This window comes from Octopus bimaculoides, chromosome 5, assembly GCF_046866305.1.
Source record: "Octopus bimaculoides isolate indiv1 chromosome 5, ASM4686630v1, whole genome shotgun sequence".
NCBI classification, from domain to species: domain Eukaryota; kingdom Metazoa; phylum Mollusca; class Cephalopoda; order Octopoda; family Octopodidae; genus Octopus; species Octopus bimaculoides.
In genome coordinates, this window is record NC_142932.1 from 78,174,489 (window position 1) to 78,196,888 (window position 22,400).

At 34.9% G+C, this 22,400-nt stretch overlaps 1 protein-coding gene and 1 long non-coding RNA gene across 4 annotated transcripts in view; one reads left to right on the forward strand and one right to left on the reverse strand.

The window, feature by feature from the left end:
• Positions 1-22,400, forward strand: part of LOC106879154 (uncharacterized) — a 220,828-nt gene that overhangs the window by 161,830 nt on the left and 36,598 nt on the right. The window lies entirely within an intron of this gene.
• On the reverse strand, positions 11,058-18,828 carry LOC149135600 (uncharacterized). Its single transcript, XR_016241920.1, has 2 exons — positions 18,717-18,828; positions 11,058-12,272 (listed from the first exon to the last, which is right to left on the reverse strand). It is a non-coding gene; the product is annotated as an uncharacterized LOC149135600 (long non-coding RNA).

A 22,400-nucleotide genomic window follows, 5' to 3' on the forward strand; every position in this document is an offset into this window, starting at 1 on the left:
CACTAAGTTACAGGGACGTAAACACACCACCATCGGTTGTCAAGCGATGGTGGGGGGACAAACACAGACACACAGACACACAAACACACACACACACATATATATATATATATGTATATATATATAGATATATACGACGGGCTTCTTTCAGTTTCCGTCTACCAAATCCACTCACAAGGCTTTGGTCGGCCCGAGGTTATAGTAGAAGACACTTGCCCAAGGTGCCACACGTCAAACTTGCCTTAAATCACCCAACTTCCCATTTTAAGAATAAAGGAAAGACACATTGGATAATGTAGTCTTAGATACACTATGTTGTGGAAAAAAGAAAAAAAAAAATACTGGATGGTCATAAATGGAAAAGTGTCTGTGATCATAAATATGTCTGGTTAACTAGGACTGGCCTGGGGTTAAATAAGAACAACAACAGCAACTGACTGCAACAACAAAAATGATGATAACTACAAAACAACTGCAACAAGAACAATGACATTACTGGCAATGAAGGTAGCAATGGTGGCAACAACAACAAGAAAAATAAGCCAAACAATAACAGTAAAAACAACAACATCATTTAATGTCCATTTTCCATGGGTTAGATGTTTTGACCGGGACTGGTAAGCTAGAGAGCAGCACCTGGCTCCAGTCATCAGTTTTGGCTGGGTTTTTAAGGCTGGATGCCCATCCTAATGCCAACCACTTTATAGAGTGTACTGGGTGTTTTATGTGCCTCGGGTAGGGGTGCCTTTTATGTGTCACTAGCACTGGTGCCCTTTAGGTTTCACTGGCATGGTGCCTTTTACAATGTCAGTGGCATGGGTACCCTGTATGTTTCACCGGCACATGTGCCTTTTACGTGTTACCAGCACTGGCAACGACCTCAGTTCACTTAGCTTGATGTGTCTTCTCAAGCACAGCAAATTGCCAGAAGTCTTGGTCACTTGTTGATGCCTCCTCTGTGGAGCTCAGCAACTAAAGATCACCACCTCATCCCATGTTTTCAAAAACAATAAAAAACAACAAAAATGAGACAATGACATCGACAACAACTACTGAAATAAGAACAATGATATTAATAGCAATGATGACAACAACGGTAACAACAAAAAAAAAAGAAACAAGTCAAAACAACAGCAAAAACAACAGCAATAGCGAAATCAACAACAACTATCACACCAGTTATTATAACTACTCTACGTAAGTCAAAACTGATGCAAGGATTCATCCACATGTATGTGGTTGAGTATTCCAAAAACATATGTACCCTTAATGTGCATGAATTCTTAGATGTAATCAATGGAATGCAGTGTGTGATAAGGTTAAATCTTGGAATTATAGGTTCAATTCCTCTGGTCAGGCTTCCTCAATATTTCCATCTACCCAATTTCACCCACAAAGCAATGGGTGTTGTAGGGGGTGGGGTGGGGTGGATGACAACCTTAGACTACAACATTAACTCTTTAGCATTTAAACTGACTGCTATATCAGACCTGAATATTCTATACAGTTTATGTTCAAACCAGCTAGATTCAGCCTCTCACACTTACCATACAATGTCATTCTAAAGATATACCATCACATCATTGAAATCTCAAAAGCTTCATGAGATAATGCTTGATTAATTCAAACCAATTTAAATAAATAAGCATTGTTTGACAGAGGAATCTGAATACTTAAAGGGTTAAAAGACACCGAAAATTCAAGTTTTCTTTTCCAGTTTCTTTTGTTTTGCTTTTCATATTTTAGAATTGTAATTTCATCTGAAAAAAAAACTGAATTCCTTAATGGAGTACAATCATCATGATCATCATTGTGGATATCGTCATCATTTGATGTCCAAGTTCCATGCTGGCATGGATTGGATGATTTCACAGGAACTGACAAAGCCAGAAGATGGAGCTGAGCTCCAGTGTTGCTTTGGTATGGCTTCTACAGATAGATGCCCTCCCCGACTCAAACCACTTTATGGATCATACTGGGTGCTTTTCTCTTTTGTGGCACCAGCACCAGTGAGATCACAAAGAAACTCACAACACAAGACTTCTTGACAGTGTGGGAGTGTTGTATTAGGGAAGGTGGCTTTATGGTAGGTGTACAGAGGCTTAAGTATGATAGAGAGATAGAGACAGGAACAGGTGTCTTGTCTTGCTGCTGAGGAGATACATGGCTACTCCAGCTAGAAAGGGAGACAAAACAGTGATGATAAGGTGTCAGAATGTACCCTCAGGGTACTATAGATATATAGTTATGGTATATTCTGTTAAGGACGTAGTAGAGTACAGTATAAAGCTCATTCACCTTCAGATTTAACCCTGTGCTATCCAGTAGTAATATTATACGTACTTCCAACTGTAGTGATTGAAAATAGATGTCCAACCATATTCCTTCTTGTTGACTCCAAATTTTTTCAATTATATATATATATATACGTATGTTGCTTTATACCAAACAAAGAGAATGGAGTGCTCAATACCTGTTCAATAGGATATACATTTTTTTTTTATTGAAACTGTAGCCGAGAGTTTGTATTATGATTTGAGTTTTACACTGCTGCAAACTTCAAGTGAAGCAATGTTTTGGATCAGGCATTTTAGGGATTGCAGTTTTTGTTTGAAGGTTGCAGTAGTGTGAAACTCAAGTTGTGAAACAAACTTGTTGCTTCAGTGCTAGTAAAAAAAACTATATGTCTGACCTATGTGAGCATGGAAAAGTGGATGTTAAAACATTGATGATGATATGTGTGTGTGTGTGTGTGTGTGTGTGTGTGTGTGTGTGTGTGTGTGTGTGTGTGTGTGTATGTGTGTGTGTGTAGAAGACAATGGCAAGCCACCTCTGTATAGAGCCAAGAAAGTCTTTGCAGATGTTCCATAAGGCCACGAGAATTCAAAATCTGATGTGAGAGTCCCTATTGTGTTTAATCATATAAATGTACAACTAGAGTGAAAATATTTATCTAGAAACAAATGTTAATTAAAGCAATTCTATTTTAAAATTAAAGTGATATTCATTGTGAATATATTGAAAACAACTTACAGAATTATTAATTTGATTCTTGCTTTTTTTTTTTCAATGACAGCTATATTTTCTTAATCAGACATTGAATACAATACTAAAGAACTTTGGAGTTTATGATGATCCAAAACGTCGATTTATGAAAATAAACATTAACCCAATAACATTTAAACTGGCTATATCCAACCCCCATATTCTACCTGTCTTATGTTCAGACTGGTTGGATCTGACCTCTCATACTTATTCTACAATTTCCTTCTAAAAATAAACACTCATATTATTGCAGTCTCAAAGCTATGAGAAAATGCATAATTAATTCAAAACAATGTGAATAAATCAGCATAAATAATTTGACAGAGTAATCTGAATGCTAAAGAGTCGAAAATGGAACTACAGAACTAACTCTGGACTTTATGCTGATCTAAAATATTGATTTAAGTGATTTTAGAAACAAATTTTATGACAGACAAAATCTTTAGTGATCAATACTTAATACAAGTTTCTGGGAATAAATTTTTGCTGTAATACAGGTATTTAGGCAAATTGATCAAATGACATATACTGAAATTTTATTTGATTCAATTCCCCACCCACACAACTGTGATTTATAAAAACAAGTCAGTTTTGTTTTGATACCAAATCACCCAAAACTAGCCATGGATCTAGGATACAAACTTCTTATTTTAAAGTAAACTAAATCAAAATATTCCATAAAAATAGCATATTAATTCACGTTTCAAATTCCAGTTTAATAGTGATAAAGTTATTTTACTGAATTCTTCCTTGTTAACAAAATTAATGAAAAAAAAGTGTTTTTTAACAAGAATTCAGTAAGAAAAGGGTTAATTTTGAATTCCACTGACATTAATGCTTTCTCCCAAAAGGCCTTAGCTACATAAACAAGATGCAGGAGTGACTGTGTGGTAAGAAACTTGCTTCCTAACCATGTGGTTCTGGGTTCAATTCCACAGCATGTCACCTTGGGCAAGTGTCTTCTACTATAGCCTCAGGTTAACCAAAGTACCATGAGTGGATTTGGTAGACAGAAACTGAAAGAAGCCTGTCATATACATATATATGTGTATATATCTATGTGTGTGTGTCTGTGTTTGTTTCCCCATTACAACTTGACAACCAGTGTGGGTATGTTTACGTCCCTGTAACTTAGCAGTTTGGCAAAAGAGACTGATAGAATAAGTACCAGGCTTAAAAAATAAGTACTGGAGCTGATTCATTCAACTAAAAGTCCAAGGCAGTGCCCCAGCATGGCCACAATCTAATGTCTGAAACAGGTAAATGATAAAAGATACCTAAAATGGTTTTGATAGCTTGGCTTATTTAAGAAAACTCAACAATAATATTTATAAGAAGAAAACAGTCTAAACTATTGCTTTATTGAAGTATTATTGTTTCTGACAGCAGTTTCTAGAACATTCACTTACTGTTGTAAGTTTATAGTTGGTGGACACATCTAAGACTTTTAGAAATTATCTAACATTCTGATGTCAATTTTAGTTACAGTAATCTCTGTATAATAATTTCATTTTACTACAGTCACAAGGCTTGGAATTCGAGCTGAGGGCAGTTGATTGCATTGACTCCAGTACTTGAGTGGTACTTATTTTATTGAACTCAAAAGGATGAAAGGCAAAGTCGACCTCAGTGGCATTTGAGCTTAGAGTATAAAGCATCAGAAGAAATGTCACTAAGCATTTTCTCCAAAGCATTAATGATTCTTATTTCTTTACTGCCCACAAGAGGCTACACACAGAGGGGACAAACAAGGACAGACAAACAGATTAACTCAATTATATCAACCCCAGTGCATAACTGGTACTTATTTAATTGACCCCGAAAGGATGAACAGCAAAGTCGACCTCGGCAGAATTTGAACTCAGAATGTAGCAACAGACGAAATACTGCTAAGCATTTCGCCTGGCGTACTAATGTTTCTGCCAGCTCACCGCCTTAATGCACTCATGATTCTGCCAACTCACTGCCCTTAACCCATTAATGCATAGCATCCAGAAAAATGGATGCAGGAAAAATTACTATTGCTTGGTAAGTAAACTACCTATTGAGCTTATCTTTGGTATAGTCTGCCTCTAAACTAGTGCTCTATGAGTGAGCAAGAGCTGCATACAAACAAACCAGGTAAACACACATACAAAACAAGTAATAGTAATTTTTCCCGTGTCCATTTTTCTGGACGCTATGCATTAATAGGTTAATTTCAATATAATAATCCTTTCCACAATAGGCACAAGGCCTGAAGTTTGGGGGAGGGGACTAGTCAATTACATCAACCCCAGTGTTTCACTGGTACTTATTTCATCGACCCTGAAAGGATGAAAGGCAAAGTCAACCTCAGAGGAATTTGAACTCATAATATAGTGGTGGGCAAAATGCCACTAAGCATTTCGTCCAGTGTGCTAATGATTCTGCCAGCTCACTGCCTAAATGTTGGCTAGTTGTTTGGTTGGTTGGTTGGTTAATTACTGCAATCACTTTTACATCGTATAGAGCAGTGGTTCTTCACCAGGGTCCATATGGCCCCTGAGGGTCCATATAAGATTTTAGGGGGTCCAAGAAACAAAATAGTAAATTGGGGACCCACAATAGTATTTTAAGGGCCCCTGAAAATATTTTGCTTTAGGTGTATTTATTGATATGTATTGCAAGGAACAGCTAGGTTTCTCTCTCTAATAATTTTACATAGTTCAACCTACACAATTTAATGTGTGAAAAACAAAATAGGAATTTTCAAAGAAGTATCTATAAAGCTAGTTGTTATACACCAGATGTCTATGGGGGTCCACCAGAATAAAATAAAATAGTAATTAAAGGAGTCCACAGATAAAAAATGGTCGAGAACCCCTGAGAGAGAGAGAGAGAGGTGGGGGGAGAAAATGAAAAAGAAATAGTGAGATATTTTCTGAAAATTATACATTTTTTGCAGAGATAGATTTTCAATGAATTACAATGTGATTATGTTGATAAAATTTAGAAAAATATCATATTTATTGCAAATATATAAATGAGAAAATTGTTTAATTTAACTTAATGTAATAAATATTTTTCCTTAAAAAGTTAGTTTTAATTTGCTCATTTTGTATAAGCACCAAGAAATTTGATAAAAGTTAAATAACAATTATTGTATGTATGTATGTATGCCATATTTCCTAATCTTACCCATAATAGTAAAAGCTTACTCCCAAAGTTACGTGTCATTTTACAAGTAACACTAATTTTTCTAATAATTTTTATATCAAAAACTTGTATTTTAGAATTATAAAAAAGAAATCCATAACACACACATACAAAAAAATCACAGTTCTCTCCCAATTTGAAATTTTAGTACATGTTGAGATGTCATACAATAGCCATAGGAACACATTTAAGCTCTCTGTCCTTGTATTCAAGTAGAAATATATACTTTAAAGCCACTATTTAACCCCTTAACATTTCAATTATCAAATATAATGCTTATTTATCCACAGTTTTAAGTCAATCATGCCTTATCTCATAGCTTTGAGATTTCAATGATGTAATTGTTTATTTTTAGAATGTCAATGTAGGTTAGGTGTGAGAGGTTTGATCTGGCCAGTTTGAACATAAAATAGGTAGAATATTGGGGCTAGATATGGCTGGTTTAAATGCTAGAGTTTAAAGGATTTCATAAAATATTATAAATGCATGTAAATGAACATTTTTGATTGGCAGAAATTACAGATTTAGCTCCCTTAGTTTTTTTTTGCAAGCATTCAATGTTTTCAAAAGAAAAAAATATGGCTAATTATTATTTATAGAAGGTATGTGACCAGTTGTCTGTAGGTTCATAAAAATAGATTGATAAAAAATAGTTGAATGTTACTAAATATTTTCACTGAAGTTAATGCATTTTTGGTCTAAATAGAGCACTTTAACTGAATGACAACATCTGGTAAAACTTTCAGAAATTGAACGTGGATAAATTGAAAAAAAAAAAAAAGCAGAGGAAAGTGAACAAAAAAGGGAACGGGAAGAGGGATCAACACATGATCCCTACAAATACAACACTCAGTCATAAAGATGACATTTTTTTTTCAAACACTTAAACAACAAAAGCTTTGCTCATTTTCTTTGTTATTTTCTTTTGCATTCAAGTCTAGTTTTACTAAGTTTGTACACATCTCAGAGGTACTAAAGACTAATTTAAATAACCCCTAGTTCTATGTATTTGGTCTACATTTGAACAGAGATACTAAAGACTAAAATATAACAACCTCTAGGTCTAATTATTTGGTCTAAGTTTGGACATATTTCAGAGATACTAAAGACTAAATAAATAATCTCCAAGTCTCACTATTTGGTCTAACTTTGTTGGTCTAATTTAGAGCCATTTCAGCAATAACAAAAGACAGAACATAATAACCTGTATGTCTAACTATTTAGTCTAATGTTGCACACATCTCAGAGGTAGCAAAGACAGATTTAAACAAACCTCTCAGAGGTACTAAAGACTAAATATAACAACCTCTTGGTCTACCTTTGTACACATCTCAAAGGTGCTAAAAATTAAATTATACAACCTCTTGGTCTAAATTAGTTGACATCTCAGGGGTGCTAAAGACTAAATAAATATAACAACCACTAGCTCTAACTATTTGGCCTAATTTTGTACACATCTCAAAAGTAGTAAACAACCTCTAGGTCTAATTGTTTGGTCTAATTTGTACACATTTCAGGGATACTAAAGATTAAATAAGGAACATCTAGGTCTAATTATGCACATAATTGAGGTACTAAAGACTAAATAATAACCTCTAGGCATAACTATTTCATCTAAGTTTGTACACATATCATATGCATTAAAGACTAAACAAACAAGCTCTAGGTCTAATTATTTCATCTAAGTTTATATATATCTTGGAGGTACTAAAAACTAAATAAATAACATCCAGGTCTAATTATTTTGTCGAAGTTTGTACATAGTTTAGAAGAACTAAAGATTAAATAATAAACTCTAAGTCTAACTATTTATATACATCTCAGATGCAATAGAGACTAAATAAATAACCTCTAGGTCTAAATTTTTGGTTTGAGTTTGTAAACATCTTAGAGGTACTAAAAGACTAATTTAAACAACCACCAGGTCTAACTATTTGGTCTAAGTTTATACACATCTCAAATGCAATAGAGACTAAATAAATAACCTCTAGGTCTAAATTTTGGGTTTAAGTTTGTAAACATCTTAGAGGTACTAAAAAGAATAATTTAAACAACCACCAGGTCGAGCTATTTGGTCTAAGTTTGTACATATCACAGACGTACTAAAACTAAACATACAATCTTTAGGTTTAATTTTCTGGTCTACGTTTGTACACATCTCAGACATACTAAAGACTAAGTATAACAACAAAAGCTAAGAGACTCGCTTGTTAGTAGCAAAGTCATTTTCTAGTTGCTACAAGAGCAAGTTATGCACATTATTGGAGTCATACTTACATGTAGCACCGACTGTTAATTACGAAGTCACTACAATTACAACAGGGGAAGTTTGGTTAAATATATTAATGGTGTAGGATTATATTGACATGCAGGTGTACATACATGCACACGCATACACACATGAATGCACACATACATACCCACACACACACATACATATAGACACAAGTAGGTATGCACAAATGTATACAAACTTTTATCAATACGTCATTATCAAGGAAAGATTAGTTAAAATAATTATTTTCTCCAGAGATATAACGAATGGTACAATGCATTCAAGTAGACATAGTGATCATATTTATGATATATAAATAATTATATATGTGCGTATGTGTAGGAAGGTGTGTGTGTGTGTATGTGTGTGTGTGTGTGTGTGTATAGATAGAACATTTTTGGTAACTCTATTGAATGGAGTTTCATTAATGACACTTTGGTTAGTAATACTGGCGGCATGACTTTTTTTAACAGACAGAAATCAGACAGTTGTAGCCAATGGTTCTGGGGAGACACTTATCTGTAGTGGAGTCCCTCAAGGAACTGTACCGAGATCACTACTGTTTGTGGTGGCTTTCTTGGTCATGTCCTCAGTCAAACAGTTAGTCATTCTCATCAGCTATGCTGATGATACAAATGTATCATACTAGAACTACAAAATGACTTACATGCAATATAAATATGAGCTGATCAAAATAATATGCAGTTGAATGCTGAGAAGTTTCAAGCACTCCACTGTTATCCCACAAACAGACTACAATTGAAATACACAGGACCTGGGGTGGTGTAATTCCTGAGTTAGAATAGGTAACTGACCTGGGAACCCATATAAGTAATGCTGCAACATTTCATGTGCATATTACGCAGATGTCAATATTGTGTGGGTGAACAGCTGGACAGATTCTCAGATTATTCAGAACCAGTAGAAGATCTCTCGCTACTTTTATGGAGAACTTTCATTCTGGTTCATTTGGGTTACTGCTCTCAAATGTGGTTACCATAAAGTGTCAAACTTGAGGCAACCCAGCGTCACTACACAAAGAATATTGACTCAGTGAAATGGTCAAACTACTGGGAGAGGCTAAAAGAACTGAAGCTCTACTCCATGGAGAGAAGGCAAGAAAGATATGCAGTGACATACAAGGGGACAATCCTGGAAGGTCTAGCTCCCAACTTTGGAATTGAAAACTATAGCAACCACCAAACTGGACAGCACTTCATAATACCAAAGAACCTGTCTTTTCTATCTTGAATAAGGACCCAGCATTGTAACAGCTTGTGTTCCAAGGGGCCACAATTGTTCAACATCCAGCCAAACAAGCTCAAAGATTTGTAAGGTGTAGATGTGGGGATCTTGAAAGAGCATCCAAACAAATTTCTCTCTGAAATCTCACATGAACCCACATCGTAACAGAAGGCACAAAGAAGAGCGGATCCATCCAAATCACAACTTCACCAGAAACAGTACAAAAAGGAAACCCAAACACATTGAAAGGTGGTGTCATTGGCTGAAACTAGTAAAAGTTAGAATATATATACATATGTATGTATGTATGTGAGTGCACACGTGTGTGTATGTATGTATATATATATATATATACATATACTTATGTATGTATGTGTACATACATATATATACTTATGTATGTATGTGTACACACACATACACACACACACATATATATATATATATATTTATGTATGGATGTATGTGTACATACATATCTACACACATACATACACACATATAAGCAAAAAGATTTTTCAAAGAAAATTATCTTTTAAATACAATGCCTTTTTACTTGTTTCAGTCATTAGACTGTGGCCATGCTGGGGTACCACCTTGAAGAATTTTAGTTAAACTAATAGACTCCAGTACTTTTTTTTTTTTTAAGCTCAGTACTTACGCTAGCAGGTTCCTTTTGCTGAATTGCTAAGTTACGGGGACATAAACACACCAACATCAGCTGTCAAGTGATGGTGGAGGACAAACACAGATGCACGCGCACACACACATACAATGGGCTTCTTTCAATTTCCATCTACCAAATCCACTCGCAAAGCTTTGGTCGACTCAAGGCTATCGTAGAAGATATTTGCCAAAGGTGTCATGCAGTGGGACTGAACACAGAACCATACGGTTGGGAGGCAAAATTCTTACCACACAGCCATGCCTGTGCCTGCATATTAGTTCTTAATACATCCATGCTGACTTGAATGTGTAACATGCTAATCACTGTTGTGTTTCATTACAACAGAACAACTTCTCCTTTATGATGAATATGTCTTCATAATGCAAGAGATTCAGAGGCATTCAGTGTTTTGACATTGTTATGCCTCATCAGCCACTGATCTGTGCCAATATTTGCCAACCAATAATAAATTATATGCATGGTGAACAGTGAGATTCAGTGAACAAACTGTTCACTGATCAGTGCCAATATTTGCCAACCAATAATAAATCATTATATACATGGTGAACAGTGAGATTCAGTGAACAAATTGTTCACTGATCTGTGCCAATATTTGCCAACCAATAATAAATCGTTATAAGCATGGTGAACAGTGAGAGTCAGAACAATGAATTGTATATTTATTCTTAATATGTTCCAGCAGATTCAAATATTAACAAAATGAGGAAATGGGAAAGAACTTGAAAAATATTTCAAATTGTTAATAGAAATCTGTAGCATCATCATTATCATTCTTTAACATCTGTTTTCCATGCTGGCATAGGGTGGAAAATTTGACCAGAGTTAGCAAGCAGAAGAGCAGCACCAGGTTCCAGTCTGATTTGGCTTGGTTTCAACAGCTGGATGCTCTTCCTAATATCAACCACTTTACAGTGTGTGCTAGGTGCTTTTAATGAGACACTGGCAAGAGCACTTTTATGTGGCACCAACACAAATGCTTTTTATGTGGCACTGGCACAGGACTCTTGTAGGCCAATCCTCTTCACCAGAGGGAGTAGCCTTAACACTTCTGTTGTGGAGGACGGATCTTCTTGGGTATCAGCAAATGAATATAAGCCTTAGGAATTTTTTTCTGAACTGGAAAATTTTTGATAAAAAATGTTCCCAGACTCAGCATGAAAATAAATAATTATTTGAAATGAATGCCAGTCTTTTATCTTTTACCTTTTACTTGATTTACTCGTTGCACTGTGGCCATGCTGGTGCAGTGCTTTGAAGACTTAGGTGATCAAATCGACCACCCCAAGTCTGGTAGTTATTTTATTGGTTTTGTTTGCCAAACAACTAAGCTACAGGGATGTAAACAAACTAACACCAGTTGTCAAGCAGGGAGCAGGGGACAAACACACAAAGCCACACACAGTATATACATACATACATGTATATATATACAGACTTACATGTATATATATATATATATATATATATATACATACATCTATACATGTGACACATAAAAGACACCCAGTCACTCTGTGGATTGGTTGGCGCTAGGAAGAGCATCTCGTCATAGAAACCAAGCCAAAACAGACTAGAGCCTGATGTAGCTCTCCGGCTTACCAGCTCCAGTCAAACTGTCTTACTCATGCTAGCATGGAAAACAGACAGTAAATGATGATAATGATGATGATGGTGATAAATGATGAGCTTCTTTCAGTTTCTGTCTATCAAATCCACTCTCAAGACTTTGGTTGGCCTGGGGCTGCAATAGAAGACACTTGCCGAAGGTGCTATGCTGTGGGGTTGAACCTGGAACCATGTAATTTGGGAAGCAAGTTTCTTACCACACAACCACACCTGCACCTATGAAAATATGAAAATATTACAAAAAGAATGGTTTTTGAAATTTGGACTAGTAATAGTGACACAATCATGGGATATGAAGGTAGACCTGAGGGAAAGATTGCAGATTTCTTTGGTCAACCAGGCAATCCTGGGACTAGATGTAGTTTTGTGGTTTGAAACGGCCAAGAAAATAATCTTGATCATCCTGGCAAGCTCGTAATCATTTTAGGTGCAGATGTGGCTGTGTGGTAAGAAGCTTGCTTCTCACAACAATACCATTCCAAGTTCATTCCCCCTGCATAGCACTTTTGGCAAGTGTCTTCTATAGCCTCAGGCCAGCCAAATCCTCGTGAGTAGATTTGGTAGATGGAAACTGAAAGAAGTCCGTCGTATGTATATATATACATATATATATATATGTATTGCAGAGACTTTTGGCAATTTACCATACTTGAGAAAACCTTTCAAGCCAAGTGAGATCATAATTATGACCGATGCCAGTGATTTATAACTGGCACCTGTGCCGGTGGCACATAAAAAGCTCCCACTACACTCTTGTAGTGGTTGGCATTAGAAAGGGCATCCACCTGTAGCAATCAGGCCAAATCAGATTGAAGCCTGGAGCACCTCCCCAGTTTTCAGTCAAACTGTCCAACCCATGCCAGCTTGGAAAAATGGACGTTAAATGATGATGATAATATATTTATGTGTGTGTGTGTGTTTTCCCCCCTGTCATCACTTGACAACCGATGCTGGTGTGTTTATGTTGCCATAACTTAGTGGTTTGGCAAAAGAGACCTTTAGAATAAGTATTAGGCTTACAAAGAATAAATCCAGGGGTCAATTTCTTTGAGTAAAACCCTTTGAGGCAGTGCTCCAGCATGACTGTAGTCAAATGACTGAAGCAAAAGAGTAAAGCTTACAATCACATAGGAAGAAAGGTGCAATCAAAGGTGCTGAATACCAGAGCCATCTGCAGGATTGCAAAGAGAAAGGACAGTAGTCATGGAGTAAGAGAGAGGAGACCCCAGGAGGAAATGAAGAGCAGTGAATTGGCCACCAATAGGAGGGTGTTGCAACTCAGTGTGAAAACACCCACTGATCATTGGATAACATCTGATGTCATCAATTCTTTCTAATCAAAACTGTATTCACTGAAGGTGAATGAAGCAGCATCGTCTCCTTTTAGATGTTTTCTGTATCTAAAAGAACGATCTTTGAAAAATGGAATGAAAATGATTGAATAAAGAAACTTTTCAATGAATAACATTTTCATAATACTTGCATAGCTGACACATATATATTTGCTGTTATCTTAGAAATTTTTAGGTTACAAATAAATTTAGGTTTTGCTAGTTACTTAAGTGAATAAAAATAGAAATATTTCAAGAGAACAAGTTTCTCACATCTGATATTAAAAAAAAAAAGAATTGGAAAGATATAATAAAAGTATTACATAATGAATTATCAGTTGAATATGGAACTAAAATAAGTAAACAATGTAATAATTACAGAATCAATTTTTAAAAAGAATATTATCTTAAACTGAAAATGTGTTAAGACATTGGAATGGGAGTTTGGATAGAAATATTTCTAGTGGCAGAATTAAGCGACTATCCTCAGGAAAAAAACCCACAATAGTTGGTAGAAGTACTGGTTAGAAATATCACTTGCAGCAGAAGTGAGTGACTATCTGAAGAAAGAGAAAATAAAAAGTAAGGGATAGTAATGTATAGTAATATTAAGAATATTCTAGAATGGAATTTAAAGACCTATGGTGTGTACAGATCTAAATCAAGGGTTGGCAAAGCGATTGTCAATCAATATTGACCCCTAGGTGGGTCTAGGTGGCTATCCTAGCAATTAATAAACATCAGAAACGATTTTGAGTGAATTATTAGTGAAATAAATCCTGGACAGTGCAGTCATTTAAGGCTAAAACTCATTAATTTCCAGCCAAATATCAATGCACAACAAGTGTTCACCAAACACTTTCCACATTAAATATTCCAAATATATCAATATAATATCACCAAATTTTTATTGTTCTTCATTAATTTCATTAAGTATTTTCATTAAATTTCTTTAAATATTGCTTATTAAAAAATGGTAATGACACAAAAGAATGAAGGAATTATTGTTTATAATGAGGAAATTTTTAAAGTATATGTTTTATTTTTGAAAGTTTAAATAATGGGGGTCAGAATGGGGGCAATAAGTTATCAATGATTCCACAAAGAGGATCGATGATATAAGAAGTTGGCCAACCCTTGATCTAAATAAATGTTAAGGAAAAGCTCCAGCATGAGATCTGGGTTACTAATATACAGATGTGTGGGCATACCTTTTGTAATGAGTAAAATGAGTACACATAGACAGACAGACATTTACAAATATGTATTAAGGTGCATATATATGTACAATTATCTATCTGTCTATACATACATGCATGGGCACTGGGATATTTAACACACTGCCTAAATAACAATCTTGAAAAATTAGGCTTCTCAAAACCAGAAAGAAGAAAGCTGATTTGAAGACTACAAGTCAAAGCCATCACTGGAACTGTAAAAATCTGTAAAACTTCCCAGAAATTTATCATTTATATATATATGAGCATGTCTAGATATGCAAGTATATGCACGAGAGGACATACATAAAACAAAACATACAAGTCTGCACATTTACATAAATACACACATAGATACAAAAATACCTTGTTGTTGATGTTGAAATTCCAATGAAGTAGCTTTGGATCTAGGTTAGAAACCAACCCTTTCTCTATTGGCAAGAAATCTTGAAATAAAACCGAATAATGACATACATACATACATACATACATACATATCATTTTTTATTTTGGTTAAGTCAATCTCTTGTTACTTTAGAATGCATATACAAGTTTATCAATCTGGTAAGTTTTAACTTGCATGATGACCCCGTGAATGCACAGGTGAAAAAACTCCAGAATAGCAACAAACTTACTTAACCTAGATAAAAAAAAATATTACTATTTTCTATTATGGTACTAAGTACTCTTTCCTCTGACAATCAATACCAACTGTACACACATACACACACATAAAGTAATAAGGAAGATACAGAAGGCCATTGACAAAGCCAGCTTAACTGGGAAATACCGTCGCCAGATGAGGCTAGCTGGCACTTAAAACACTTAAAGGTATTGCAACTGGATGCAATCATGGAGATGTTACTAGACACCATTAAGGGCTTTTATGGACAATATTACTGTATTGTCAGAAAATAGAGAAGCAGCAGATGGAATGTTAGAACGGTTGGAGAAGCTAATAGGATGGGTAAGAATGAAATTCAAAGCCAAGAAATCTCAAAGTGTGGCATTTGTGAAAGGAGTCCAAAAAGAAGTGAAGTTCAGGATAGGAGGCGAAGAAATACCAACAGTGAAAGAACCACCAGTCGAAAATCTCGGCAAATGGTACAGAAATTTATTAAATGATAAGAAGCAAAGCAAGGAAACATGATTTAATGGAACAGGGACTAAAGGCAATTGACAGGACAACATTCTGGGGAAATTCAAATGCTGGATACTGCAATTTGGACTGTACTCAAGGATAATGTGGCCATTGAAAATGTGTGAAATAGCCTCAATTAGAGTAGAAGGGATGGAACAAAGATGCAGTGTGTTTATCAGAAAATGGCTTGGTCTTCCAAAAACCACTGAATATAACTACACTATATGGAAAACCTGTGCTGCAACTACTGATAACATCAATCAGTGACGAATATAAGGCAGGAAAGGTGAGAATATAAGGCAGGAAAGGTGAGAATAGTAATGATGCTAAGGTATTCAAAAGATGAGAACATCTAAGAAAACCATCCAGAGGTATGAACAGGGAGGAAATGGAAAGCGAAAGAAGCAGTGTGATCAGAAAGTTAAGGCATGCCGATATAGTCGGAGAGACACAAGAAGCAAGAGCCAGTCTAGGGTTGCAAAATTTCAAATCATTTTGCATGAGCAGAGTAAAAGGGATGAAAGAGGCAATGGTACATGAAGTGAGAAAGAAGGAAAAAGAAAGGCTAAATGTACATTTGGTGCAACATAGTCAACAGAGACAGTGTCTGAGATGGCAGGAATATGTGGTCAGTTGCAGAATCTCATGAAAAGAACAAACAAAAACATCCTTCCTGATCAAGTCTACCGTCGACATTTTGCATTCACCGGCCAATTTAGTCCAGTGGAACCTACAAATGACTGATGAATGTAGATGCGGAGTAAAAGTGACAGTGGGACATGTTCTGTCAAACTTCAGGCTAGCACTAGATGGATATACAAGACATCACAACCACAGCACTCAAGGAGAAAATTGAGGGATATAATAGGAGTGAGTACCCAAAAGTGGAAAAATGCGGAAGGATACGCTTCCAGAAAGAGGGAAAAGGAAATAAGACCAAGCCTTCAAAAAAAGCATACGAGACAAATGAAAGATAGAAGGGATACTGGGAGCTGGCCATGGATTTGGAAAGCTTATTAATGTGTCCATTCATAAAGACAACAAAAAGACCGGACTTAATCCTATGGAATACAGACCAAAAAATTGGAATTTTGCTAGAACTGACAGTGTCATGAGAAGAAAATATCACTAATGCAGAGCAAAGGAAGGAGAGGAGGCATGAGAAATTAATCAAAGAGTGCAGGGAAGTATTACCACCTGGCAGTGGGGGCTAGAGGCTCCATTGAAAGGAAAATGGTGATGTTATTTAAAAGAAGATTTGCATTTTCAAGCACAGAATAGAGAAAAGTAATAAGGAAGATACAGGAGAGAGTTGACAAAGCCAGCTTCTATATATGGCTGAAATAAGAAGACTTGAAATGGCTCAAAAGCCATATGCCAACTGAGCAAATGTTTTTTACTATAGCTCCAGGCCAACCAAAGCTGTGTGAGTGGATTTGGTAGATGGAAACCAAAAGAAGCCTGTCATGTGTGTGTGTGTGTGTGTGTCCTACCACCACTTGACAACTAATGTTAGTGCGTTTACGTCCCTGTAACTTGGCAGTTTGGCAACAACGATCAACAGAATAAAGTACCAGGCTTAAAAATAATGCCTGGAGTTGATTCCCTCAGCTAAAAATTATTCAAGGCAGTGCCCCACCATGGCCACAGTCTAAAAACTGAAACAAGCAAAAGATGAATGATATATATGTATTCATATATGTATAGGGTGAAGCAGAAAATCCTCCCATATTTTACATGCCCATTGGTGTGGCACTAATGATGTTTGGCAGGTGATAATGGTGTCTTCAGGTAAGTGTTGTTTTACTGTTTTTCTTTTGTCATCATCATCATTTGGACCATTGCACACTCTATGTTTGATGTTGGAATGTTTATCAAGAATGGTGACTCTGGGAAATTTTTTGCTGCATCCAATATTGTGTATATGTGTGTATATAGACATACACACACACACACACACATATATCATGATTTTACATCCCCTTTTCCATGCTAGATGTATATAAGTGCATGAGTGTGCATGTGCACATGTGATTATTTACAGTGATGATGTGTTTACATTCTCTATAACACAAAATATTCTACAGTCCTACTTTTATGAACACAAGTAAATACTATAGCCTCGGGCCGACCAAAGCCTTGTGAGTGGATTTGGTAGAAAGAAACTGAAAGAAGCCCGTCGTATATATATATGTGTTTGTGTGTCTGTGTTTATTCCCACCAACATCACTTGACAACCAATGCTGGTGTGTTTACATTCCCATCACTTAGCGGTTCGGCAAGAGAAACCGATAGAATAAGTATTAGGCTTACAAAGAATAAGTCCTGGGGTCGATTTGCTCGACTATAGGCGGTGCTCCAGCATGGCCGCAGTCAAATGACTGAAACAAATAAAAGAATAGAAGAATAGTGATCAAATGTATGTGCTGTACATTAGCTCACTCCCTCCATCGAATAGACGTTGCTTGAACAGGTGCACTGTGTGCCATGCATCAGGTGTTAAAGTGATCACAGAGCAATGCGAGATGTAGTGTTTTGTTCAAGAACACAATGTACCACCCAGTGTAGTAATTGAATCCACAATTTTGCAATAATGATTGCAATACGCTAACCACTAGGCTATGCATAATAATAATAATACTAATGTGTGTTTATATGGGTATATATGTGTACGTCTGTGTGTGTGTGTGTGTGTGAGAACATGTATTTTGATTGAGTGTGTATGAATACATTTCCTTTGAAGAAAAAAATAATCCAGATATAAAGCTATTTGAAGAATAAAACATGAATTTATGTATAACTGAATGTATATTAAATATGAATGCATATATACAAATGAATGTATATAAAACTGAATATCTGTGTAAGTGAATGTATACAAAAACGATGTATATATAAAATATGAAAGTATATGCAATATATATATATATATATATATATATATATATATATATATATATGAAAAACTCACTTGTTGAAATATCTGGTCAGCAGACAAATGACAAGGGTGATTCCAAGAAAGGCTATGATGGCAACAACGCAGACAACAAATACCAGAAGAGTTGGTCCCTGGAAGAATGCTGCAACAATAACAGATGGGGAAAAAGAATAAGTGAATACACATATATAATTTGTGAATCTCATATGTTTATAGATACATACATATAGATACCTAAAGACAAACCTCTTGTGATAACAAAAGAGGTCAGCCTCAATATTCTTGGAAATAGAGGACTGTATTTATAGAATGATTCAGGTATGAGGAGACTCACATACAAGACTTCAAGTTTCTGTGTCAATGTCACTACAGGATTTTTGATGTTTGTGATTGATAGTATTGCAGGCACCAGCTGAAGGAATGTAGCAATTATCATATGATTAATACAAAAACTTGAAGCTCTGTATGTGAGTCTCCATAATTCCATACATACAGACACACATAAACAACCACAAATATATGTGTGTATGTATACATATATATATATATATATATATATATATATATATATATATATATATATATATCTATATATATATATATATATATATATATATCTATATATATATATATATATATATATCTATATATATATATATATATATATATCTATATATATATATATATATATATCTATATATATATATATATATATATATATATATATATATATATATATATGTATATGTATACATACACACATATTTGTGGTTGTTTATGTGTGTCTGTATGTATTGAATAATACAGTTATGGAATTATGGAGACTCACATATATATATATGTGTGTGTGTGTATATATATATATATATATATATATATATATATATATAGAGAGAGAGAGAGAGAGAGAGAGAGTAAAGATTATTTGCCAACATTATGTGGCAGTCCTGGTTCAGGATGAATGTTACTGTTATTTAGCCCCAGGAAACATTGTCTCTAGCTAACTAGAGACAATGTTTCCTGGGGCTAAATAACAGTAAGATTCGTACTGAACCAGGACTGCTACGTTAAGTTGGCAAATAATCTTTACTCTAAAGTACTGTTACTGAATGTTTCTTGTTGAGAGATTTACAAATAGAAATTTTCTATTTTACATATATATATATATATATACAAGGCGTGTAAGGTATTTGAGGACATACCTTTTGGGGGTCATTGCTGCATTTTTTGCTGACTCTGTATAATCTTTGTTTCAGAAAATGATAATGGCAGACCCTCAGCTTATTCAAGAAATGAAGAGGCATTCTGTTATTGTGGTTATAAAGTCTGACCATAGCGATTGTTAAAAGTTGTCAGATCTTTTGTCTACAAAATTTGTAAGGAGTTAGAGACTGAAGATGGAAATGTATCACCAGTATCAAAGCATAAAAGTATTCTAAATGCTCTGGAGTCATCAGAACACCTGAATTTATCCAGCAAGTTCAACAGACCAGTGATTACAATCCCAGAAAGTCCATGAGGTCAATTGCAAAAGATCTCCATGTGTCAGAAGGAACACACAGAAATGCTGTCCACGAAAACATCAGATATGTCTTATATGATGAGGAAAGTTCAATTTGTCAGAAAAAGCAAAAGAAAATCACTACATCACATCTAAAAGTCTCTTAAACAAACTGAAAAATCCAGCAGAAGACTTGATTTGGTTTTCTCAAACGACAAAAATTTCAACCAAGATCAAAATGTTAACAGAAGAAATGACAGATAGTAATGTGCAGACTTCCTTTTTTAAAGTAATCTAAATCAAAAATTTCTATCAAAATTTCCTGTTATGTTCCAAATAGTATCATCATAATGATGAAGTTCTTTTACTAAATTTTTCATTATTTTCAAAAGTAATTGGAAAACAACAATATATTTTCAACAGAAATATGGTAACAAAAGGGTTAAAGTGATCTAAATAAGAACTTTCTGTCACATTAATTTATATTCCAAACACCGTCTTAATAATGACATAGTTATTTCACTGAATTCTTCATTACTTACATGGCTTAAAGTGATCTAAAATAAAACTTCCCCTCTTACTAATTGATATTCCAAACATCATCATCATCATCATCGTTTAACGTCCGCTTTCCATGCTAGCATGGATTGGACGATTTGAGTGAGGACTGGCAAGCCAGAAGGCTGCACCAGGCTCCAATCTGATCTGGCAGAGTTACTACAGCTGGATGCCCTTCCTAACGCCAACCACTCTGAGAGTGTAGTGGGTGCTTTTACGTGCCACCGGCACGAGGGCCAGTCAGGCGGGTACTGGTGATGGCCACGCTCGAAATGGTGTATTTTACGTGCCACCTGCACAGGAGCCAGTCCAGCAGCACTGGCAACAATCTCGCTCGAAAGTCTTTACACGTGCCAGGAAGGCGACGCTGGGCACAGGTGCCATCACAATTTCGCTTTCTATCTTATTAATTTATATTCCAAACACTACCTTAATAATGACAGAGTTATTATTTTCAAAATTAATTGAAAAACCAATAACTCTATCTTCAACAGAAACATGGTAAAAAAAAGGGTCAAGTAATAAATTGAGCTGTCCTCTGCATAAGTTAAAATCTCACTCATGTCTATTATTTTGCTGCTGCATTATTCACATCAATGATCCAGTCTAGTACGACAAAAGCAAACAAACATCACACGGGATGGAACCAGTCAGAAATAAAGACTAAAAAAAAAGATATAAAAGGTGAAGGGATGTTTAATATTCCACAAAAAAAACATTCCTTCTTTTCAATATTGTAATAAATATGTCCCTCGAATTTCATTTAACGAGGATAAACTGCAAATAAGTTTTGTTTTACTCTTTAAAATTAATATTTTACAACTTTCTAATGGGCATAATGCAATTATAATCCCCTAATATAATTGCCATGCGATATTCTCCCTTATATACATACATCCATAATTCATATTGATAACATGGATTCATAATTTAATTGTTTATCTCAGTTGTTATTGCTGTGAGAAGCACTAATTTTTGCCTTGAAGTTTTTGCAAAGCTAAAAATCAATCAATTGATTACTTCAGGGGAACCCTGATGGAAAAATCTTTGTATGTATTCACATTCATGATAGATAGAACTTTTAATGGTTATCTCTTTGCTAGGATAATAATTAATTAATATCTATCTATCTATCTATCTATCTATCTATCTATCTATCTATCTATCTATCTATCTATCTATCTATCTATCTATCCATCCATCCATCCATCCACATAGAAAGATAGATAGATGGATAGACAAACAGACAGAAAGACACATACATACATCAACTGATAGATAGGCAGATAAAGAGATAGATAGAGAGAGATAAGTACAATAGTAACCACTATGAAATGCAGATAGATAGCTAAATAAATAGATAAATAACTATATAGTTAACTAGATAGATAAAGAGGCTTATTTATTTATATCTTAAAAGACAAAGACAAATTTTGTGTGTGTGTGTGTGTGTGTACATATACGCATATACAGCTAGATAGACACAAAGATTTAGCTAGATATATCAAAAATAATTACAAGGCATATTTCAATATACTTATAAAAAAAATTTCAGGTAGAGAAAAACAGATAAATAGATAGATCAATACATAAACAGATGGGTAAACACACACATGCACACATATATAAAGTATATATATATATATATATATATATGC